This window comes from Haemaphysalis longicornis, unplaced genomic scaffold (genome assembly GCF_048455015.1).
Source record: "Haemaphysalis longicornis isolate Haplotype H1 unplaced genomic scaffold, Haemaphysalis longicornis Haplotype H1 scaffold_3, whole genome shotgun sequence".
Taxonomy (NCBI): domain Eukaryota; kingdom Metazoa; phylum Arthropoda; class Arachnida; order Ixodida; family Ixodidae; genus Haemaphysalis; species Haemaphysalis longicornis.
In genome coordinates, this window is record NW_027526335.1 from 175,612,288 (window position 1) to 175,638,213 (window position 25,926).

The 25,926-nt window shown below is 47.9% G+C and overlaps 1 protein-coding gene across 1 annotated transcript in view; it reads left to right on the forward strand.

The window, feature by feature from the left end:
* Positions 1-25,926, forward strand: part of LOC144175550 (2-Hydroxyacid oxidase 1-like) — a 68,330-nt gene that overhangs the window by 13,035 nt on the left and 29,369 nt on the right. The window lies entirely within an intron of this gene.

The following is a 25,926-nucleotide window of genomic DNA, read 5'->3' on the forward strand; positions in this document are numbered from 1 at the left end:
GGAAACGATAAAAGCAGCGCCAGATGATGCTGCACGATTCCGCGTGCGTCCGTTGTGTCGAGAAAGAATTTGGACGGAGTTTTCGTAGCAGTCGGTCGCTTGCAGTCCGGCGATGGAATCAGCCGCTGAGCCACCCAGAAGAGACCTATGGTTTGAAACATCTCTCCTCTGGTTAGGCAATGGTTGTCATGTAAAGATGTTTTAAATTGCATCCAAAAGCTGAGCCATTGGCAAACCTCGCTGCTGAGCGTTTACAGCTGTACCGTTGTATGCGTCGCCTAGTTTCTATGGCGATGGCCCCCATTACAGTGATGATCCACCGAAGAAGGCAGTTGGGCTGTTCAGGGGTTGTCCAGTCCATAGTGTGGCCTCCTTAGCCTTTAGCTGGCCCAGCATGCCTTTAGTGGCGTCATCGTATTTCGTCCCCCTGTTCATCTTGTATTGATCCCTCAAGCTCTGCGTTCAGTATGCTCAGCTCTTCATTATGGAATGTAGCCGATCTATGAGCGCGCCCACAGCCGACCGTATCCATAACAGCATTGGCTTCGGTGATCAGCCGTGTGCTCTTCTGGCGACGGGCCGTTCTCTTTTCTTTTAGCTTGCGCATGCTATACCGCAGGCTCGCTAGAATTGTGCGCCCTGCCTCTGGTTTTACTTCGCTCGTTCCCTCATCTATTGGCTTGCTAAACCGGACATCTGAGTTCCCGGATCTCAGCGTCCTAAGATGGTAGAGAAATGAGTCCAACACCACGAGACAGAATGACTAACTGTATTTTACGTAAAACTGAATGAGAGATAGCAAGCACCTGGCATCCGTAGGTCCTTCCTTTTCTCTTCTCTTCTTTCCTCCATAGCCTCCCCAAATCACATCCTTTTTTGTATCGCCGTTACTTTCCTATTTGCGACCCAATACAATGCCACGAAAGGGTCCCTCCGAAACACCACGAGAAGCCTCCTTCTACAAAGGCCCTCCTTTTTCAATAAGTGTCTTCAACGCAGCCGTTTCTGGCACCAAGAAACGTTCTTCGCCATGTTAAGACAAAATAACCAATGGGGCCTCATCGCACTTCTGTGGCAACTCTTGGTAGGACAATGGAGTTCAATTTCGCTATGGGGCACCTTACCTTCCCAGTAGAATGTAGCGAGGCTAGTGGCCGTTCTGAGGCCAGGAGAATAATCGAGGAGGTATCATTCTTTCCGCACGAAAGCTTAGCTAAGCTGAGTCGATAAAATTATGAAACAACGATATTCAAGAGAATGACCTAGTACCTTGAGAGCAAACATTTATCCACCTGAGATAAACGCCATTCACCAGAATTGAGCACCCATCGACAACGGGATACACTAGTTTTGTCTCTGGAAGCGAAATTTCATCGGCGGACCTGTTCCCACTGCTACATTTTGGACATTAGGTCACCATTTTATTCGGTTTTTCACGACTCAATTCTAGCACCTATTGCTACTCTTGGGGTACATTTTATGCGTAGATAACAATGTAACTGTGTAGGCGGGAACGTTTGATGTCCACTACCGAGAGGTCCAAGTGGATACTGCTGTAAAATGAGTCGTATGAAGCCGTCTCCTAATCAACGTGACCTTCATTCATCGAAAGGGATTTCCCGCGCCTGACGTTCACAGCACCATACATACGGACGACCTCTGCATTTTAAATGCAGCGCCTGCAAATATTACCTCGTAGAAAAGGCTACAAAATACTTCGGAAAATATGCCGATACCCTTCGCCCGGATGAATGCGCCTATGCCACGAGAAAAGTGTGGCCATGGCTTTTAGAGCGCGTAATTGCGCGTAATTAAAGCGCGTACTTGCGGTACCAATAAACCTAAAAGTACATCTCGTTCATAGCCGCCCCCATCAGCGGTTTTCTAGACGAAATGATTTAAAATGTTACTGACATCTTCAGAAAGCTTTACTAAGCGGTCAAACAAAGTGAACACGATGAATTTTCCTTGTTTTATTAATCATCTCTGCTGTTCTTTCTTCGGACCTATTATGTATAGCGCCGTTTTGGGTCCTCCCTTCCCCGCCATTTAGAATGTTGCGGTTCAGATTCCGGCAAATATCCCGGCTTTCTCTTCAAGAAAACGATTTCGATCTCTCTCTTTCTCACTCGCTCGGTCGCTGGCTCTGTTTCGTATGCAAATTTATTCCTATCCTAAAGTATTTAGAACACAGAAGTGGCTTCAAAACATATGCACAAGCAGTGCATCATTACAAAAAAAAAATAAAAGATAGTAACTTGCTTTGCAAGCTGTCAAAGAATGCCAGAAAGCATTGTAGACGTTCCGAAAAAGCCTTAGTAATATTAAAAAGAAGATTAGAATCCCTAAGTGTAGCTAATGTACAATAAAACTTGTTTGCTTACGTGTAATGCTTTGCAATGTTAAAAAGATGTCTGTAATTTTAGGCCACTACTTTTCTTATTTCGCGAAAAGAATGTAGCGACAAGGAATTTCACACGTGTTCGTGATACATCAACACCCCCTCTAGTTATAAGAGCCTGCGTGGACAACACCAGGGCACCGGTGGGACTTCCGCCGGAGCTGGGACGATGTGGACCTCCTTCGCCGTGCAACCGACCTCCCAATCATACTCAACGGAATTCTCGGATGTACAGTTGCCGAAAGACGTCCGGGTAACTCACAGCATGGAGTGAGACACCTGATATCAGAAAAAAAAAATTTGGGCGCGTATCTGCTCGCTTCTCGTCAAAGGTCACCAAAAGACGACATCCCCTGCAAACCCTGCCACGTAACTGCCTCTCCTCTTTCTACACATTCACCCCTCACGCTGTTCCGCTTCTGTCTAGGACCTATTATGATGAACAAAATTGAGTTTTCCTGAATTAAACTCCATTTGCTCGTGTTCGCACCGTAGTTGCGTGTTATGTTGGGACCTTTTATAATGTTTGCTTGGCGCAGGAGCTCCAGGTAGAGCGCGTATTTTGAGGTAAAATAAATTTCACTTTTATGTGACATTTTATTAAAAAACACTTGCTATTAAATTAAGTAGGTTCAATTGTATTCGCACTTCCGGCCACCGTAGCGTACGGACGCGGATTCATGAGCTCCGACGGAGCGGCGATAACGGCCCAGTCGGGCCGCGATTACAGGATTTCTGCCAACGACTCCCAGGATTATGAAGTGCTTTTGCCCCAGTTGCCCACCGGTCAGTCTGTTTTGATACTGTGTTTCTGCATGCCGACATGCGTGCGCGCCCGTATCGTGTCGAGGATTTGCGAGACACTTTGACGGGCCTCGCGTTGCTCGCCGACGTGGTGGCATTGGGGGCGTATCAAATGAGTCACGTTTGGGCCGTGACTTTCAAGTCAGCGGAAGGCGTCAAAAAAATGTTAGCGCAGAGTGACGTAAAAGTGACGGACCGCCGGTGCATTGTGATAGACCATTAATCCAGGAAGTTCGGCTGAAGCTTCACTGGCTTCTTTACAACGTGCCGGATGAAGATGTTTGCGCTGCGCTCACTCCCTACGGGCGTGTCGTCGAAGTATGCAAGGAGCGTTGGCGTGTCGACGGGATACGGGATAACGGCTCAATTCTGAGTGACCATGGACGACTTGCCGCATGAACTCCGAGTCGGGGGGGGGGGGGGATAAGGCTCTCGTCGTTGTCGCCGGTAGGGCCCCCCAGTGCTTGCGCTGCAACACCAAGGGCCATATCCGGCGCAACTGCAAAGTGCCGCGCTGTTCCTCCTGCCGTCGCCATGGGCATGAGGCAAGTGCGTGCGTCAAGACGTATGACAGCGCCACCGGGCCGACGAGGGAGGAAGACCTTCGCGAAAACCTCATGGACGAGATGGACGAGGCGGACGCGGAGGAGACTGCAGCCGGAACCACCGGTGAGGCGGCGACGGAGCAGGACCCGGCGGAAGGGTTGAGGCCTAGGCGGGTCTGAGCGCTCCTGAAAAGGAGCAGCCTGGTGAGCTGAAGACGTCCCTCCAACCCCCCCCCCCCCCCCAACACCTCGTTGAGCAAGGGTAGTGGCACCAAGGTGGTGCGCCAGGAGACACCGCCGGCTCCCGCAGCGGACGACGAAGGTATGGAACTCGGTGGTGACGTTCTAGCGTTGCCGCCGGAAAGCGTCAGCGTGAGGACAACCTTACCGGCCAGGGCACCGATGAGTCCAGCAGCGGCGAGCCGCCAGCGAAGACGTTTTGGGGTGACGTGTGAGCTACAAGTCCAAACCAAGCATTCCCCCGACCGGCCTACGCCCCACGGAAAGCCTACCTAGGACTGGACTGGTACTCCGAAAAGGTTCTCTGCATGCCCTTCTACTGGGTTGGTGTGCCCTACATTATCGAGGCAGGAGGGTGTGTTGAGATCGGGGATTAGTGGTTACATAGCTTAAGGCGTCCTTTCATCTTTCATTAGTGTTCAGTTCACCTCATAATTTGCGTTGTGCCACCTTGAATGTACGCGAATTGTCTGGGCGCAAGCGTCAGAACCTATTGTACAGGCTTATCAACGAGAAAGATTGAGACGTGGTAGCCTTACAAGAAATGAAAGTGGAGAGCGAGCAGAGCACAGAAAGAATGGTGAATGATGTTTTCAGTTCACGATATCACGTCTGTGTAAGCCACGCGGTGGGTTTTCGGCAGGATGCGCACTTTTTTTACGTCAGAGTTGCGGCGTTGTTATCCAAAATGTAACGTCCAGTGTGTCTGGCCGGTTGGCTGTATGTGATTTTTTTATCGTCGTGAGAGTGGGAAATATGTGTGTGTATGCGCCGACTAAAGCTGATGAAAGGAAGGCCGTAATTTGGTACGGAGCGGGCTATTGTACTTCTGGGAGATTTTAATTGTGTGTCGACACAATCTGTTCGACATCGACACAATCTGTTCCGAAGCATCAAGAACTCTTGGTTACCTCCGACGAAATCTTAAATCCGCAGCCATAGAAATAAAAAAACTTGCTTATCTAACATTCGTGAGACCAAAACTTGAATACGCGTCATCAATCTGGCATCCATCTCAAGCATATTTGACCACGAACCTAGAATCTATACAAAATCGTGCAGCTCACTTTATCACCTCCCAATACTCCTCCGGTACCAGCGTCACATCTTTAACACATCTTTAAAACAGTCCATTTCCCTCCTGTCACTTGTATCGCGCCGTCATATCGCACGTTTATGCCTCCTTCATGGGGCCTACTATCATCCAAAATCCAGGCATGAATTGTTAAAACCAGCCCACCGCACGTCAGCGCACCTAAATCACACCCAGCCAATAGCACACTTACCCGGTCGAACATCGGCATTCACATGTTCATTCTTTTCCAATGCAATAACCCTTTGGAATTCGCTACCCGACAATATAGTATCATGCACTGACCGCGCATCTTTTCGTAAAAAATTGGACGACCGTTATCACCACTCCGAACATTGATGCTGATTCATAATATAGATCCTTAATAGTTGGAAACTGCACAATTGCTCTTGCTTGTCTTTTCTTTTTCTGTGCTTTTATGTCCTATAACTGAACATGTGTATTTGGTAATTTGGTATTAGTTTTCTCTGGTCTGCTTTTTTTTGTTTTGTTGTTGTTGTTAGTTGTGCTGACTGATGCATGTCAGTCACTATTTTTGTTTTTTTTCTTTCTTTTTTGTTTTCTTCCCTATATGAATTTGCCCCCCCCCTTATGTAATGCTTTCGGGCCCTTAAGGGACTAATAAATGAAATGAAATGAAATGAAATGCTCTGCTCAAGATAAATCCAGTTTTACTCCGTTTCATGATGGTAGCACAATTGCACGGAGCGAAATCGCAGCAGATTCCAGTTTAGAAGATGTGGGGGATGCCTTGGATGGCACAGGAGGGGTACATTTTACTCATTTTGGAAGGTGTGAGTCATGCGCGTTTAGATAGAGCCTAAGTATCCCTTGACCTTGTACCAGAGTTGTCAGAGTATTATGTTACGACTGTGTCTTTTAGTGACAACTGTCTGGTCTCTTTCTTGATTGGTAAGCGAAAAGAAAATGGAAAGAAGTTTAACTTTAGCCTGTGGGAAATGAATCGCCAATTATTGAAGGATGAAAAATTTGTAGCAGAGGCCACTGAAAAGATTAGAACAATAATAGAACAGAAAAAATCTAGCTGGGCCTCTAAGTTGGAGAGATTCAAAGAAGAAATTAAGATGAAAGCCTTGGGAAGGTCACGTGCCTTACATCATGATTAAACAAAAAAAGAATTCCCGCTCAGAAGCAACTTAGATACACTTTTAGCACTAGAGAGCCAGTCACCGGGACTGTGTAAGGATGATATTAAAGCCGTGAAACAACAGTTGGAGTCTATCCAAGAAGAAAGGTACCATGGGGCAGTAGTCTGAGCCAGTGCGGAGAAGGTTTTGTTGGGTGAAGCACCAACCAAGCGAGCTCTTTGCTCTGAACAAATAATACTCCACCAGAAACACAATCAGTGAAATAGAGTACAACGGGCATGTATCAAGTGACCAGAGAATAATATCGAACGTCTTTTGTGAGTATTACGATAGTTTGTTTGCATGTCAACCGGTAAACTTAGACCCGTTTAGGGAAGAGTTTATGCGTTTCTTGCCGGTCATCGGCGACGAGGTTAAAAATAGTCTGGAAGTTTCAATTACACCTGATGAAGTAAAAAGCAATTGTCGATTTAAATCCGGACAAGTCCCCGGCACCAGACGGGTTGTGCGCGGCGTTTTACAAGGCGTTTCGTGATGACCTCAGTATAATATTGTGTGAACTCTATACGGAAGCACATGATTGGGATAGATTGCCAACATCTTTGTCAAGTTCGCACACGGTGCTCATACCTAAAACAGATTACCGAGATGAACTAAAGAAGGTCACAGCGTATAGGCCAATCACGTTAACTAACGTCGATTCTAAAATATTAATGAAAATTCTAGCAGGGAGGTTAAAGATGGTGATAACAGATACAGTGGGGGAGCACCAAACATGTGGTATAAAAGGAAGATCTATAACAAGTAATACACACGCAGCGAGAAGCATCCTTGAATGCTGTGACAGTATGGACGTAATTGTAGCCATGCTCCAAATAGACCTCGAAAAGGCCTTTGATAAAGTCTCTCATCAATTGCTTTTTATCATCTTGGAACAAGTAAACTTGGCAAGAATAATAGCGAGGGGTGTACAAATGGCTTATAAAGGGTTTTCGATAAGTTTGGTTATTAGCAAGTCGGTGTGTCGTCCAATCAAGGTCACACGTTCGGTTCGCCTAGGGTGCACGCTTTCGCCTTTACATTTTGTTTATACATTGAGGCCCTCTGCGCAAGCGTAATTAACAACAGTATTCTTGGCTTTTGGCGGCAGGCATGTGAGGTCCGTGTACTTGCTTATGCGGACAACATTCCTTTTTTGTGCCGTGATAGAGAAAGTATCAGGAGCGCCATTAAAATACTTAATTCCTTTTGTGAATACACTGGAAGTTCCGTTAATTGGAACAAGTGTCTGGGGTTCTAGCACTTGTGCTGGGACTGGACACCCAGTGTGTTTGAAAGTATCAGCTGGCAAGTTACGCCTGTCAAGTATCTAGGTGTCCCGCTGGAAAATTACCGCGACAGCGAGCCGTACTGGCGAAGCCAGACAGCGGCGTTGCGAGAGAAAGCGTAAATGTGGGGAGGGAAAGGGTAAAACGTTGTCTTTGTTTGCGCGGGCGACGGTGTGTAATGTGTTTTTGTTGGCTAAACTGTGTATGTTTTGCAAGTTATTCATTGTTCGCGTGCAAATGTATAAAGGTTACAGTGTGTATGTGCTGTTTTTATTTGGGGCTGGACCTGGGAACGGACGAGCAGAACTAATCTTTCCAGACGTGTGCGTGATGGTGATTTGTCACTATCGCATCTTTTTGTCTATGTGTTGTCTATGCCCCGTTTTCATACATAATACGGTGGCGTAGGCAAAACTAGCGTTTTTATCTGTGGCACGTTTGTGTGATGTCCTAAACCGGCAAAAAAAAGCGGTCATAGCCGAGTGGGTACGACGACTAACTCGGTTGATCTACAAGACACAGGTCCGAATCCTGCCGGTGCCGGTGATTTCTTTTATTTACACTGTTATGCTGAGTTTATTGAAACACCGGAATCAACAAATTGCTAAACAGGTTCGCTATTTAAAGCTTTGTACACAGCTTGACGGAGTAAATGAACCAACTAGAAGAAGCTCCAAGCCCTGCTACGCTCTTTTCGGTTAAGGGCGTTTCGGTTCAGTCTTTTTGTTACACGGACGTTTCTGTGCACAGATGTATTGGCGCAAAAAGAGGTTCAGGCGTGAGCATAATGGGCTTATTTCGGTGAACGTTGGTACTTTTTAAACCGAAGGAACATTAAATGTAATAATTGACAACTTTAGCACAGGCTTACTGGCTGGAATATCTGCATACACAGTCTTTGGCAGAAATTTCAAAGCACAGCGCTTCAAAAAGACGTTCGTAGCTATCACAACCTTGTCATTCAATTTAGTTGGCTTTGGAAGCACAGCAGTGCGATCTTGACGAATTTTTTTCACTACCTGGAGAATTGCAGTTTTTAAGACTTCGCGGGTGGTCATTTCAAAATGTTAAAGCAAAAAAAAATGTGTTTATCGTAATGTTTCAATTGCTCTAAGGTTATCTATTTCCGTAACAAACTGTGAGACCCAACACTGCTTTCTGAAAACTGTTTTTAATTAAAAACTGCCCACGGTACAATATCTGCAAGAAGAAATGAAATCTTTAGTGATCATGTCGATCGTAAGATAACTGCTGAAAGATATTTATTTTGATGACTCAATATGTAAATTTGCGAGTGCGAAAAGGTATAACGGGACGTCTTAAACTTTTTACTTATTCATGATTTATCTAAGCGCTAGACTGTCTAATGTTTTTTACCAATGTACAGTCTGAAGGAAGTCGTTCTTTGTTTTCATTTTGTCAAGTAATTGAGTCAGACGTGACTTCGTTTCTTAAATGTATTGAATGTGAAGGTGTATTTAGAAGCAAATTCAATGTACATGATTCTTATGGCTATTTTGATGTTCAAAGGCTGCGACTATACATGTGTTTTGTTGATTTTGATGCTCCTATAACAATGATTAAAGTGTTTCTTTCGAAGAAAATGTTCTCCCGTTCTTTGTCCTGTCATGCGTGCAAATGCAGCATTTCGAATATTGTGTATTTGTGATGGACTGGCGTATAAACCATACTGACGTGCCCATCAGGTAATAACCTCTATATAATATTACGAAGGAAACTAAGAAATCAGTTTCCGGAAACCATTAAAATTATTTATATTTTTTTCACTGATCAGTCAGCGTAACAAGCGGTATTCGAAGATTTCAACGTGTTAACCCAGTTATCATTATCGTTATCATCGTCATTAGGGCCCCCACAACTACCTCAATGGGCCCCAAATAGGTAGGTAGCCCCGGGCCCCTAAATTTTCTAACCCGGCACTGGACGGACCTCATGTCAGGGGCGCTGCTGACTGCCCGCGCCGATTCAAGCTCCGCCTACAGCCCCTTACGTACGCACAAGTGACCAACAGCAATGTAAGCTCTCCAGGCGAGACCGCTACGATGACCCTAACCAAAGTGGAAGCTTCACCATCCCTTCAAACCAGGCTTCTACCCCGCAACATCGGGACAGAACATGACAGCAAGTCCAGACAGGTGAGCTGCCCACGCACCCAAGTTAAAGGGGTACTGACACAAAATTTTGAAGGCGAAATAACTTCGCAGGTAGATTGGTGTGAACACATATACATCATCTGCAAAATATCAGCGTCGAATACAGCCTAGAACATATTTAAAATCAATTTTAAAGAATGCGAAACGCAACAGAGCAGCCACGAGAGGACCACGCGCAATCGAGATCCCGCGGATATTTTGTAAATAAACAACATCAAAACACGTCACGAGTTTGTGTTTGCCACTTCCTTACTGCCGGCGTTTTTCACCGGCTCGCCCGGCTCGCCGCTCAAATGGGAGGGCCGGAGGGCGGAGCTTCTGCTCTTGAGAACGAACGACCCCTGGGAGGCGCCGTGATTTCGTCAGCTCATTCGGGCAGATGGCCGCGACCAAAGTTCTACAGCGAGTCCAGGCACTCTGTTTCTATTACCTTTTATTTACATTGGGCGCGAAAACACGCCGGAGACACGAAAAGCCCACTGAGCGAGCCGCACGGTCGCTGTGCAGGCGGCGGCCACGGCCGCGAAGTGGCCCAGGCCGGCGCAGGTAGCTCGAGTGATAGCCTGTCACCGCTGCACGAAATTGTACCAAAGTCCAAACCATGGCAGCTTATATGAGAAAGGAGTTAATGATGCAATGGCGGGTTGCATTAAAAATTTTCATCTGCACCGCTTACGATAGCGGCAATCGAATATCCGCCGCAGTTCTAAGCCGAACACATCTGTAGGGGGACCTGTAGGCAGACCGGCCGGCTGCTCACAGCGCGCGTCTTGCCACCCACCGTCTCGAGCGTCGCGCGTCGTTCTTTAGCCGCGGTAGCATTTGCACTCGCAGCGCCTGTGTCACATCCACGGTCGCTTTTTAATTAAGCGCCTCGCGAGATCAGTACGTGGGGGCATTCGCAGAAACTGCCATCGATGCGGATTCGACAGTGCTACGACAGCTCTGCTCTTTAATATCCCTCCGACGGTCACGTTTTCAGCTTTGTAAACACAAAATCTATCGGTTCGCGGCACCCGGTGAAACCAAAACTGAGACTGGCCGCACTGAAAATGCCTCTAATTAAACAACCGCCGCATGCTGAAGAAAATGAGGTTTCTACAGGTGACAAGTAGGTCACTAGCTACTTATCGCAGCAAAAAAAACAAGATGCAAAATTTTTGTGTCAGTGCCCCTTTAACAACGGCAGTAGCTCATGTACGGGGTTACTCCGCCGAAGCGACGGACCCGGATGTGAACGCGCGCACGTGTTTTGAAAGGAAATTGTTTTCAATGCATGGTATCGTATGCTCTTTCTCACGTAGTTTGGTTGTCGTCACTGCAGTAGTTTATAAGCGTATTAAGTGCGACAAATCACGCAAACGGCTCGTGACGTGCTTAAAATATTCTCAGTAACGCACTACTTGCGCAGCTCGGAGTAACATACCGCTTCGGTGATGAGATACAGCGGAAACTTCCGTTGCCGTTCTTGAGTTGTAACCATGGATGAAAGAAAAGTATTCTTTCCTCCATGGTTGTAACCAAATATAGTAGCCCACCGTCTCACATACTCTCCTATTCACAAAAAACCTTACCCGTCCCTCAATCGGAGCTTCTTAGGGAGCTTCGAGCCGTGCGGGCGGAACTGGCTACGTTGCGACAGGAAAATGCTGCCCTAAAACAAGAAATATGAATTCTCCGCAACCAACCAACCCCTTCCCCCCCTAGTGCGCCTGAACTGGTGGACTCCTCTTCCAATCCGGCAATGCCCCGTAGCGGCAACAACCCTTCTACCCCATTCTAACGCAAGGCGCCCTCGCTCATCATCATCATCATCAGCCTATCTACGCCCAGTGCAGGGCAAAGGCCTCTCCCATTATTCTCCAATTACCTCGGTCATGTGCCAACTGTGACCATTTTATCCCCGCAAACTTCTTAATCTCATCTGCCCATCTAACTTTCTGCCGGCCCCTGCAACGCTTGCCTTCTCTAGGGATCCATTCTGTTACCCTTAATGACCAGCGGTTATCTTGCCTTCGCATTACATGCCCTGCCCGCGTCCATTTCTTCTTCTTAATCTCTACTAATATCTCCTTAACACGTCTTTGTTCCCTGACCCACTCCGCTCTCTTCTTGTCCTTAATGTTACACCTATCATTTTATGCTCCATTGCCCGCTTGGTCGTTCTCAATTTAAGTTGAACCCTCTTAGTGAGCCTCCAAGTTTCTGCCCCGTAGGTGAGCACCGGTAAGATGCAGCTGTCATACACTTTCTTCTTCAGCGACAATGGTAGGCTGCTATTCATTATCTGAGAATGCCTGCCATAGGCACCCCACCCCATTCTGATCCTTCTAATTATCTCTGCGTCATGGTTGGGATCTGAGGTCACAACTTGGCCTAAGTTGATATATCCGCTTACCACTTCCACTGCCTCGCCACCTATCTCAAACCGCTGTGCTGTCCCGAGGTTATTGATGATGATGTTTGGAGTTTAATGGCGCAAGGCCGACTAAGGGCAAAGAGCGCCAAACTATAGTGATTACATGAAAGTGGCATGAAAGTAAAAGTAGAACGTTTCAGTAAAAATAAACAAAGTAAAACACAACGTAATGAAGATGACTGGTGTAAAGGGCCAGGTTGTCAATATGCATGATAAGAAATGAGATGTAAAAATTTTACGTCGGTAAGAAATTTGAAAACGCGTTTGATTGAAAACAGGGCTTCATCTCCTAAGAAGTATGACGGGTGTGGTGGAATATGTCGCGTGTGTAGTTGTGGGAAGTATTTGTGTCGGGTTGTGTCAAGTGCCTTACATTGTATAAGGATGTGGATCACGGATAGGGCCTCTCCGCACCTGCTGCACAGAGATCTTGGAGACCCCGTGAGAAGGTGCGAGTGCGTTGCATGAGTGTGCCCTATCCGTAATCTAGCCAAGGCGACTTCAGTGTATCTATTGCGTGTGTGGATGGTGTACGGTCCCAAGTGTGGTTTTATTACGTGTAACTTGTCTGTTTGTTCACTCCAGTGTGTTTGCCATGTTTTGCGAAGTTGTTGTCTGATGTGTGGTTTCACGTCGGTGTAGGGTAACGTGGTTATGTCTACTGTATTCGAGAGTGTAGCAGCAGCAGCCATTCGGTCCGCTGCTTCGTTCCCGGCTATACCACTGTGGCCAGGTACCCAGCAAAGAACCAGTTCAAATTTGCGTACATACACCGACATAATACCCTTGACTATTAGATTTACAACGTGATTTTTGAAGACTTTGTTGATGACAACGCTCGCACGACACTGAGGGAGTCTGTATATATAATGGATTGTGGAATGTGACTTTGAAGGATATGATTAACAACAAGAAGTACACCATAAGCCTCTGCCGTAAAGATACTGGTATTACTGTTAAGAGTTCTAGTGACATTAAGGCCGGGCCCATGCGCCGCGCAGGACACAGAGGTGGCAGTTTTAGAGGCGTCCGTATAAAATTCAGAAAATTGATACTTCTGCTGCAAATACAAGAAGTGCTGCAGAATTGCACATGTGGGAGCTCGGTTTTTATCTACATGTGTGAAGGATGTGTCGCATGATACGGGGCGGAGATGCCATGGTGCTATAAAATCTGTTTGAGAGCTTTGTATGGTGTCTAAAAAGGAGACAGAAAGCTCTGACGCTTCCTCTCTAACTCTGTAAGAGAAGGGCGCAGAGAACGATGGTCGGTTTTGGAGTAGTGCAGTCTGAGACGTATCGTAAAAAGCCGATTTAAAAGGATGGTGTGGCATAGATGAAATTTTAAAAGCAAAAAGAAGATTTGTGTATGCTCGCTGACGTTGTAAGTTCCACTTATTACACTCCACATAGAGGCTTTCGACCGGGCTAGTCCGGAAGGCGCCACATGCCAACCGGAGCCCCAGATGAAGCACTGGGTCCAGCATTTTGAGGGATGTCTTACTTGCTGACCCATAAACAACGCTTCCATAGTCTAATCGTGAACCTATCAGGCTGGTAAAAACACGTAAAAGAAGTTGTTTGTCAGCCCCATATGAAGAGTGGGAGAGAACCTTGAGTATATTCACGGCCTTTAGGCATTTATGTTTAAGTTGTTTTATGTGTGCAATGAACGAGAGCTTTTCGTCAAGGACTACACCTAAAAACTTGTGTTCATTTCTGACTGGAATTGAGACACCATTGAGTTTGATGTCTGGATCCGGCCGAATGCCGCGCCTTTTCAAAAACAAAACACAAGTACACTTCACTGGATTAAATTTAAAACCGTTGCTATCTGCCCAGCCAGCTAGCTTGTTAACACCAAGCTGGACTTGGCGCTCGCAGATAGACAGGTTACAAGACTTAAAGGATAATTGCACGTCGTCTACATAGATTGAGCAGGAAATGGTTGGTGGCAGAGCCTTCCGAAGAGAGTTCATTTTTACAATAAACAACGTGCAACTCAAAACTCCACCTTGCGGAACACCGTTTTCCTGCACATAAACTCTAAAGAGTGCAGTTCCAACTCGCACGCGGAACGTTCTTTCAGAGAGGTAACTGGCAAGCGTGTTCCACATGTTACCCGACATACCAAAGGACTTCAAATCGCTGAGGATGCCGTACCGCCAAGCAGTGTCGTACGCCTTTTCAAGATCAAAGAATACTGTCATACAGTACTGCTTATGGAGGTAAGCATCTTTAATATATGACTCTAACGCAACGAGTTGATCGTTCGTAGATCGCCCAACCCTGAAGCCCGCCTGGCAGCTCTCGAGAAGACCATTGTACTCTAAGAAGTACACGAGTCTCCTATTTATCATCTTCTCGAAGAGCTTACACAGACAGCTTGTCAGGGCAATGGGACAATAACTGGCGGGAGAGGAAGGATCCTTCCCTTCTTTTAGGACAGCCACTACTATGGCCTCCCTCGAAGAGCGTAGAATGTGCCCCGAAAGCCATTCTTTATTGTATAGGTGTAAGATTGTTTCAAGAGTGTCTGGGTGTAGGTGCTGTATCATGGTGTATGTAATCTTATCTGCGCCTGGAGCTGAAGGTTTGCACGTGCTCAGGGCAGCCCTCAACTCGTAGAGAGTGAATTCAGACTTGTAAGAAGTTTTTGATTTGTCTTTGTCGTGTAAGGGCTTTTTTTCTGCAGATGTTTTTTGTTTCATGAAAGTGTTTGTGTAGTGTGCTGAACTAGACACGTGTTCCAAGTGTTGTGCAAGAGTGTTAGCCTGGTCTTCCAGTGTGTCCCCTGTTGTGCTAACCAGGGGCAGGCTGTGTGTCTGTTGTCCTTTGAGCTTGCGTATACGTGTCCAGACTTTGTGTGTGTCAGTGTATGAGTTGATGGAAGTGAGGAAGGTGCGCCAACTCTCCCTTTTCGCCTCACGACGCACTCGCTTCCCAAAAGCCTTTGCCCGTTTAAAAGAAATGAGGTTATGTGACGTGGGGTACCGGCGAAGGACACCCCACGCCTTGTTCTGGGCCTCTCGCGCCCGCCTGCAGTCCTCGTTCCACCAGGGCCTCCTTGGGGTGTGGGACCCACTGGGGGCCTGGGGAATGGACTTTTCGGCAGCGTCGAGGATGTGCGCCGTGACGAGTTGGGCGGCTTCCTCCACGTATAGGTGTTTTATGGATGTGTGGTGTAGTTGAGATGTTTGTGTGAATGTGCTCCAGTTTGCTTTTGATTCATTAAACCTTTTAAAGGAAGATGGACTGCTCGGGCCTATACCTATATACGTTAATGAAGTGGGGAAATGGTCACTACCATATGGGTCCGTGCCCACACCCCACTCAAGACATGGAAAGAGAACTGCGGAACCAATAGCCAAGTCAAGATGCGAGTATGTATTGTGTCCTAAGTTATGGTATGTAGGCTGTTTTTTGTTGAAAAGGCATGCTCCGGAGGATGTAAGAAACTTCTCTATCAGGCGACCTCGGGCATCTGTTCTAGAGGAGCCTCAAAGAGAGTTGTGCGCATTAAGGTCGCCTGTTATGATGTATAATTCCGGCAGCTGGTCGACCAGCGCCTCGAAGTCAGAGCTCAGAAGTGCAAAATCAGGAGAGATGTAAATGTAGCATACCGTTATTAACCTATTAAATATTATCGTACGGATTGCTACAGCCTCAAGGACAGTGTTCAGAGTGACAGGGTGGCAGGCTAAGGATTTCCGGGCGACAATTGCCACACCTCCTGAAGAGTGTGTGCAGCCAACCCTGTCCTTTCTGAATACCATGTACCTATTTAAGAAATTTGTTTGTTTAGAATTGAGGTGGGTTTCCTGGAGACACATGATACTTGGCTGACTGCCATGCAGAATCTCATACCCATCGTCAAGATTTTTAAGGAGGCCTCTGCAGTTCCATTGGATGATGTTTCCTGTTCCCATTATTTAAGTTTAAGAATAACTGGAGTGTGTGTGTGTGTTTGTTCATGTGTCGTCTTTCGGGGCTGTTATTCTAGGATTTCTAGGCTTTTCTGTCTGCTTGGACATCGGAGGCCGCTCCTTGCGCTGCGTAGCAGGCAGGAACGGCCTGACATCCATCTCCTCGTCGGATGCCAGAAGGGTGCCCGGCGGACCAGGCCCACCGGACTTGGCCCCCTTTCGGGAGCCCTTCGTTTGAGCCGCCACCGCCGAGGGCGTCCGGGGCACCAGAGGTGGCACGGGAGGGGCGGTGGCGGCGGGAGCTGATGCGGGGCCCCCGGTGTCCATCCGGTCGGCAACCTCGATGCACTGGAGAACGGGGAGGGAGAGGCGGGAGCGGCACCGGTCCCCACAGAAGAGGTTGCCACCACAACCGCTGCTGCCTCAGCAAGCGGCGTGGCAACGGATTGGGCTGCCGAGGCACCCCAGGGGGAGGGGGGGCGGAGGAGGAACCAGGTCAGACTCGCTGAACTGGGTCCCTGTGGACACCAGACGCCGCTCCGCCCCCCGGCGAGCCGCGTCGGCGTACCTCCCCAGGGGGAAAGAGGCGAACCTATTTCGCGCCTCTGGGAAGGTGATGTTCTCAGTTACCTTCACATTAATGATCGCCTTCTCCTGCTTAAACTTCTCGCACGTTCGAGAGTAGGCGGCATGGGGTCCCTGGCAGTTGGCGCAGGTGAGGGTTGACGATGGACAATTATCGGAAGGTTGATCATGCTGAGCGCACTTTGCGCAGGTCAGACGACCACGGCAGGATTTGGTTCTGTGCCCGAACCGCTGGCACTTAAAGCAGCGGCGCGGGTTTGGAATGTAAGGACGAATGGAGCACCGGATGAACCCTGCGTTGATATGGTCAGGAAGTGAGGAGCAGTTGAAAGTCAGGATAATGTGTTTCGTGGGGATTACCTTATCATCTCTACGCATCGTGATGCGGCGCACGGCTGTGACACCTTGATCCTTTAGACCTTCAAGAATATCGGCATCTGTCGCATTAAGAAGATCTGCCTCAGAGATCACACCCTGCGAGCTATTCAGGCTGCGGTGGGGTGTGACCCTGATGTCCAGATAGACCATTTTCGTCTGACCAAGAAGTGTGGTTGCCTGCTGCTAGTTTTTTACTTCAACAAGGACTTCACCTGTGCGTTGTTTTTTGGCATTGTAGGTTTTCCCAATTATTCCATCAAGGTATTTTGTAATTAAAAATACTGATTGTGAAGCAAGAGGGCGGGCTGAGTCAAGAGATTCGATAACAAGGAAACGAGAGTATTTGTCTGGCTTTGGGAAGCTCATACTTGGAAGTGGAGGGAAAGATACTTCGGTGCGGCCCCTTTTCAGGGACCGATCACGTTTGGAGGGGGGTTTTGAATTTTCCATACAGCATAGAAAAAAGCAGGGGACGGGGGTACTTTCTTCTCAAACCTTACCCTGATAGCCTGAGAGGTCCCGGAGCTCCCTGCCTGGTTAACAGACAGGGAGCCCATCCGCCGGAGCTTGACCTGGGCTCCGACGGCCACCGTTTGAGGCTTCTACCCTTCACCTTTAAACACATCACCACGGTAGGTTACAGTTTATGTTGGGGGCTCGGGGTCCGCGGTGTCGACAACACCGTCACCATGAATACTCAAGGTGCCCCGTGCGGGGGTCCCGAGGTTATTGATCACTACTTTAGTTTTCTGCATATTAATTTCGCTGTTTCTAAAGGTACGTCGGACGTACCCGCAGCATTTCTTAAAGATAAGTCGGACGTACCCGCAAGATTTCTTAAAGATACGTCGGACGTACCCACAAGATTTGTTAAAGATACTGCGGACGTATCCGCGAAACTTTTTTAAGTACGTTGGTGTATTCAGTTTCACTCGGCCCAAACATGCAGCGTACGTTCAGCGTTTTCTCGCGTCGACGTCGCCGCGACGCTGAAACTCGAGCGACGCCGATGTCTACGCTCGCCAGATATCGGCGTCGACGCAGCGCGAGAGTACATCGGAATGTGAGCGGCAGTGTCCGTCTTCGCGTGCTTTCGGGTCGTTCCTTTCAGCAGAAAACAATCAATTTTTTGTAATTTACGGTAATCGGTTGCCTTGAGACAAATTGCAAGCTATTTCTGTTCGCAAACCCTCATCCATTTGCGGCTTGTTCGGCCTTCACCGGGGAGAATGGGGATCTGCGATAGCTTTGTGTGAGTTAAATGAGGGAGCTCTGGTTACATCGCATCCAGTATTAGCAGAATGGGGCTTGTCAGCAAGATTGGTGCGTGACGAGCAAGCGTTATCAACGCCAGAATTCTGGCGCATTCCATTCGTAGCTCCCGTGGCTTGCGCAGGGGTGACCGGGGATGTGCGATAGCTTTTTTGACTCAAATAAGAGAGCTGTACTTACATCGCTTGCAGCACTAGCATTATTGTCCTCGGCTCCAAGATCGGTGCGCAATAAGCAAGCGTTACCACTGGTGAAATCTCTCAAATACGAACAAAAGAAAGCACACCCGGCACTATTCGTGGGCAGCCTCAGTTGGTACACCGAATTCTTCAAACCTCCTCTTCTCCTCGCGTGGTCGAGCGGTTGAGAGCCGGGCTTCTGTTTTGAAAGTTCGGGGTTCGAATCCTAGCAGATACAGTTTTTTTTTTCGGCGAGGGTTTGGTCAGTTTTTGATTGATTGATTGTAGGGTTTAACGCGCCGACGCAACGCAGGCGATGAGGCGCGCCGTAGTGGAGGGCGCCGGATTAATTTTGACCACCTGGGGATCTTTAACGTGCGCCGTTTGATCAGTTTTTTTTTACAGGGTACAGACAGGGTGCCAGAGTACCCTGCCTTTCAACCTACAAATGACGTTCGACGGTAACCTCAGTATCAAGGCAGCGCTGAAATTTGTTTTGCTTACAGTTTGAATTCATAAAGGTGCAGTCGGTACGCAACATGAACGTTAAATCAAGTAGCAACTAAAGCAGTTGTGCGAGGTGCGTCTTCGTTTATCATTCTATCTTATTTTGTTTTGATTTGACCGTGATGGCTCGAGATACATTTCGCAGCATTTCAATATTTGCCGGCCGACATACTTAGCAATAAATAAAGAAGCCAAGTGATTTTTTTTGCTAAAGCTAAAGTCTTGATAATTGCAGTTCAAGAAGCGACAATAACTGCTCATAAACGACTTCAACAGGATGGCATACGTGTCCAGCAACGCCCGCCGACGCAGCGACTGGCACGCGACTTCGCCGGTCTCCTGCGGGCCCGCGCGTTGACGCCGAACGATGCCGACGCTCGGGCGACGCGTGATTTCGTGCCCATGTGGTTAGGGCTTTAAACAGAAACATATGAGGGAAAAAAAAGAAATACTCGCGTCGCACATGATTTTGTTTCCCTCTTGCGAGAACCCGTAGTGGTCCGCATTCGATCTCTGACCTCAGCGAAGGCTCTAACCGCCCCTTCAAATAAGGTCCAACTAGAGAACACGAGAAAAAAAATACATTCTGCGTCAGGTTAGGCATCGTTAGATTCTTGGCTTATATACAGCAAACACGCGTGATGGTTTTGCCGTCAATGGTTCGAGATAACCACGCTAGTTTCGAGCAATTAACGCCGCTTTCGAGCCACTCTGGGCCCTCCCTGTACGTCCGACGTATCTTTAGGAATCTTGCGGGTACGTCCGACGTATCTTAAAGAAATCTTGCGGGTACGTCCGAGGTATCTTTAAGAAATTTTGCGGGTATGTCCGACGTACCTTTAGACACAGCGTATTAATTTTAAGGCCCACGGTTCTACTCTGTTCACCCAGTGCGGAAAGCATGCTTTGCAATTCGTCCCCCGAGTTACTTAGCAAGGCAACGTCATCAGCAAATCTGAGGTTACTGAGGTATTCTCCATTAACCCTTCCTCCCACCTGTTCCCAATCCAACGTTCTGAAGACGTCTTGTAAACATGCTGTGAATAACATTGGAGTGATTGTGTCTCCTTGTCTGACACTCTTCGTTAAAGGTATTTTACTGCTCTCCTTATGGAGGATGATGGTAGCTGTGGACCCATTGTAGATATCCTCTAGTATTCTTACATAATGCTCATCTACCCCCTGGTTCCGTAATGTCTCAATGACTGCTAAGGTTTCGACGGAGTCAAATGCTTTCTTATAATCTATGAAGGCTATATATAGCGGTTCAGTATACTCAGCGCACTTCTCTATCACCTGATTGATCGTGTGAATATGGTCCATTGTTGAATAACCTTTACGGAACGCTGCTTGTTCTTAAGGTTGACTGAAATCTAAGGTTGCAGAAATTCGGTTAGCGATTACCTTGGTAAGTCCCTTGTAGACGACTGACAGTAAGCTGATCGGCCTATAATTTTTCAATTGCTTCATGTCCCCTTTCTTATGGATTAAGATGATGTTCGCGTTCTTCCAAGATTGCGGTATCATTGCGGTCATTAGGCATTGCGTATACAGGTTTTCCAGTTTTTCAAGTACAATTTCTCCGCCATCCTTCAAGAGATCTGTTATCTGATCCTCACCAGGTGCTTTGCCCCCTTTCATTTCTTTCAAAGCCTTCCTTACTTCTTCGGTCATTACTGGTGGATGTCTATCTCCTCTGAGCTACTGTCTCGTTTGGCATTATCCTGGATGTCCCGGCTACTGTACATATCCCTGTAGAACTCCTCGCCCACTGTGACTATTTTATCCTCATTTTTGATGACATTGCCTTGCCATCTTTAAGTGCATACATCTGATTTTAGCCCACGCCAAGACGCCTCTTCACAGCTTTCAGACTACCTCCGTTCTTTACAGCGTATTTGATCCTCTCCATATTATACTTCCGTATGTAAGCTGTCTTACGCCTATTCAATAACTTCGAAAGCTCCGCTAGTTCTATTCTGTCAGCTGCGGTAGAGATTGTCATGGTTTTCCGTTTCCTAATTACATCTTTCTTCTTCTGTGAAGGTTTGCCCGTATCCTGTCAAGCCATAGTGCCCCCGACTTCTACTGCACACTCCGTGATAATACGTGTAAGGTTGTCGCTGGCTTCCTGTGTCGTAAGCTCGGCTTCCTCGTTAAGAGCTGAATGTCGGTCCTGCAGCGCTATACTGAATTATTCTACTTTACGTCTTCTTGTTAGCTCATTTATCGGCTTCTTTCGTACTAGCTTGTTGCTTTCCCTCCTCAAATCTAGCATAATTCGAGATCTTACCATACGGTGGTCACTGCACCTTACCCTTCCGAGTACTTCCACATCCTGCACGACGCCAGGGTTATCGCATAATATGAAGTCTATTTCCTTTTTATGCTCCTCATTCGAGCTCCTCCCGGTCCACTTCCGACTCTCCCGTGTACAGATGAAGGTATTCATTTTGTGTAGGTTATTCCGTTCTGCAAACTCAACTAGTAGGTCCCCCTTGCTATTTCTACAGCCCAGACCATAGTTCCCAACTGCCTTGTCTCCAGCCTGATTCTTGCCTACTTTAGCATTGAAGTTTAGCTCTCGCTCAATGACTCACCAAGTAGTGACACACTGAACGAAAAATTCGCCACTTTTGAGCAAACAATAGATAATTAAAGGGATGAATACTACCGCCTCCACAACACACTCCTTTCTAAGCAGGCGTCAATGGAATGTACACTCGACAAAGTGGGTGCACAGCTACATGACTTCATCCGGCAATTTGCCGCTCACAATAGCCCCCTAACCCAAGATGACATGAACAACGGTGTGTAAAATCGTCCGAATCGGTCGTGATTTGGCAGTGGAACTGCAAGTGTTTTAACAAAAAGCGCCACAACTTAAAACAATTTCTAGCTGCCGAACCTAATCCTCTGGCAGTCATCGCGTTGCAAGAACCCGGACTAAATGTCAAGCTTACAGGTTTAACATTCCTGTCTCTTTCAGTCTCCTCAGTCTCCTCTGTCTCAGTCTCAGTCTCAGTCTCAGTCATTCCAGTCTCCTCAGAACCAGTTTACAGCGGTTTTCGTTCAGCGCAATATCCCTGCCGATCATAAGCAATTTTATAACTTAAGCATCCCCCATGATTTATTCACACTGTACCCTGCAAAACTCGCTGCCTCCCGTCTTTACGTGTTAAACATATACACCAGCCGAAAGGCATATACACATAAATATACTAGGCTAATACCCTTGGCAATACACGCAGAAACATCCGCTAATCATCCCCGGTAACTTCAATTTTCCACTTACGGTCTGGGGGTACAACGTTATACCAAAAAGGGTCGTCTCTTCTGGGAACTGGTGCAGGCACGACGACTCACTGTCGAGTCTGACCCAACCATACCCACTAGCGTAGGCAACACTGCGCAGAGGGACACTTCTCCAGATCTGACATTATCCCACAGAATAGCGGGTGTTAAATGGTACTGCACGACCCACACCCTTGGCAGTGATCCTTTTATTATACAGACAACCATTCAGACCTCCGCCTCACTTGCCCGGAAACTACGGCAGCAGTACATTACGGACTCGCACGCTTTTAGGGGGACTTGCCGCGCGCAAGATCCACCTGAAGATGATGTTCCCGTACAAGAATGGATTAATCGTCGTGCATATCAAGACGCAACACGACCAGCCCCTTGACCCCGACATTCCAGCCGAAACCGTCGACTCCAATTTGCAACATATATGAGAGGCTGATTGCAGCATTCAAAAAAGATGAAGACGGCAGAAGAGCACAACTGGCGCCTTCAACTTAAACTTGCTCACCTGAAGAGTACAATCGACTCGTATGCCGCTGAACTAGCTCGAACGCAATGGGGCCAATTTTGCGATGACATGCGGGAAAACCTAAGCATGTGCCCCACATGGGCCATACTACGGCATATGCTTGACCACACTCAGCCTAAGCAGGCCAGAAAAAACCGACTCACACAATTACCCAAACGTTCCCCAGCACTAACGACCAACTCATGACTAGAATCAAAGGACTCTACTTCACCCAAGGCGCCTGTGAGGCTCTTCCCGACTACCATGGACCCGCCAATGCCGTCATGGATCGGACAATTACTGTGGCTGAGGTTCGTGCAGCCTTACTCGAAATCCGTCTAAGATCGCCACCCGGGATGAATGGCGTCACTAACCAGCTGCTTCGTAACCTTGACGATCGCTACATCGACATTCTGACCGCTTACTACAACCGTTGCTAAGAGGCTTGGGAACTACCACCCGAATAGAAACACGCTAAGGTTTCTGTCCTCCCGAAACCAGGCAAACACCTGGCGCTTGACTACCTGCGACCAATATCACTTAAATCTTGTGTGGGCAAAATGCTAGAGCATGTCGTTCATGCAAGTCTTGTGAACCGCATGAACCAGACTGGGCAATTTCCGCACGCCATGTTCGGCTTCCGGGCATGGCTGTCAATTCAAGATGTACTCCTGCAATTAAAACACGAAATTATCGCTGCCCTTACTTGATCTTCAGAAAGCTTTTGATCGGATTGACCAGGCCATTTTGCTTAAAGTTGCCACTTTTGCTCCGGGTGGCCGCACGTACAACTATATCCGTAACTTCCTTTCAAACCGCATGGCTGTTATTCATCTCGGCTACCTTCAACCCGACACCATCCATCTCCCAACCATTGGCACGCCTCAAGGCGCAGTATTATCCACGCTCCTATTTAACATTGCCCTAGTCCTCCTTCCCAGTAAGCTCGCCGCGATTCCTTGCTTAAGCCACAGCATATACGCCGATGATATTACGCTGTGGAACACCGGAGGGAGCGACGCTCAAATCGAGGAGGCTCTCGAACAGGGAGCTGACTTAGTTACCACCGCCGCTTGCGAAATTGGGCTAGGATGCTCACCTGAAAAATCTTAGCTTTTAATCCTCCCCGCCAAACCAACCGGCAACCCACCCCTGACACCCACCATTGAGGTGCGGATTGATGGTAGGGGTGTTCCGCAAGTGCCAGTCCTGAAAATTCTTGGGCTCTGCATACAGCGAAATCGCGCAAACACTTAAGTACTTAGCACAGCTCACTTCTCAGGTCAATCAGACGATCGCCCTCATCCGTAGGATTGCTTCCCGCAACAAGGGCTTCAAAGAAACGGAGCTTATCCGCCTGATACAGGCATTTGTGCTCAGCCATCTCACTTACTCCCTTCCGTATCTCGTGCCCTCGCGTACCGAACTCTGTAAAGTTAACTGCCTCATTCAAAATATCTACAAAACGGCGCTACAAATCCCTCAGAGCATTACCACTGCCAGGTTCCAGAAACTCGGCATTTACAATACGGCGGAGGTACTCATTGAAGCCCACCTTATCGGCCAGCTAAATAGGCTCTCATCTACGCCCACCGGTCGCACTATCCTTGCTACTGTTAACCTTAAAGCCCCTATTCTCTGTGACGACAGGCTCCCGGTACCACCCGACATTTATGTCTCCCTCCCTATCCGCCCTTTACCGCACAATACGCACCCTGTTTTCAACAAGCAGCGTAGGGAACAACGGGCACGAGCGCTTACAGAGAAATACCCCGTCCACCCTACTACGGTTTACGTGAACGCAGCTTGCTATCGATGGCAGGACGCATACGCTTAAGCACTAATCAACCATCGCAACACTCCTCCTCCTAACTCCCTAACAGTCCGCACCATCCGACCCGCTCAGGCGCAAGAGGCGGCAATCGCCTATATAGCCCTTACACATAGGCCGCGCCCTACCACTATCATTTCGGACTCAAAACCAGCCATTCGAAATTACGCCAGTTGCATGATCTCGCCCCTGGTGCTCGGAATTCTCCTCAAAAAACGTCCTACCGTATACCCATAGAGATTATCTGGACTCCGGCCCACACGGCCGTGTGGGGAAATGAGGCAGCACATAGGGCCGCTCGAGAGCTCACCGTCCGAGCAGGCCTCGCCTCGAACCCTTTCACGGAGCCATTTCAGCTCGGGACAGTCTCTTAACCTTCCAAGACATTACGGAACATTTCCGCCTCACACGCCGCCAGCTCCCTCCTGCACACCCGGATTCATCCAACAGGAAAGAACGGCTATGGCGACTGGTGCAAACCCATACCCTCCCCTGTCGCTACCACCTGCACCGTATTTATCCTGCCGTCTACCCCTCCCCCAACTGCCCGGCCTGCGGAGCGTATTCCGGTTTCGGCGATGCATCACCCACGAAAGGGAGAAAAGGAGGAGTGCGAGAGGGAAAGGCGAAGGGTTGCGGGGCTGTTCTGCCGGCGCACACACTCCCCGCTCTTGGCCCGGCGGCCGGCCGGCAGTGAATACCGAAGCGTGCACCCTTTTCGCTTGCGCCAACCGGCAAGTGTTTCAGTTGCGCGTTGGATTTCGCCTTCTGGGACGGCTGCGCTGATTCAACCACACTCCTAGATCTGTATATTTTAACGAAGTTAAAAGTGCTTCAACTGTGTCTGTGTTGGATTTCGCGTTGATACATACCCACCGCTGTGCATTTCGAAGTGCTTCAATCGGGTCGTTTGATTAAGTTTTACGCTGCAACAGTGTTCTAGGTAATAAATACTTTGTAATCCGTGCTGTTTTGCAATCGCAGTGTAGCATTCGCAAATCGTCGCGTGAACGGTTGCTACGCAAGCGTGCATCCACAGTTCACCCTGTGATCGGCCGCCGCTGTGAAAGTCAACCTTTATTATGAATGAATTCCTGGAGTGTGACAAATAGAAATTTAGCCTAATGCCCCATAAAGTTGGGCCTAAGTCACGCTGGGAATACGCGATAAGTATAATCACTTGTAGCCCACCTTGAACATGTTGGTGCTCAGATTTTCTGACGATTGCTTTCAACCTTGTCACGATGGTTGCACTTTGTGCCCTGCTGCTTCTTATGCGATCGCACAAACAACCGGGTTGCTTGTTTTGTTTTTTTCTTTAT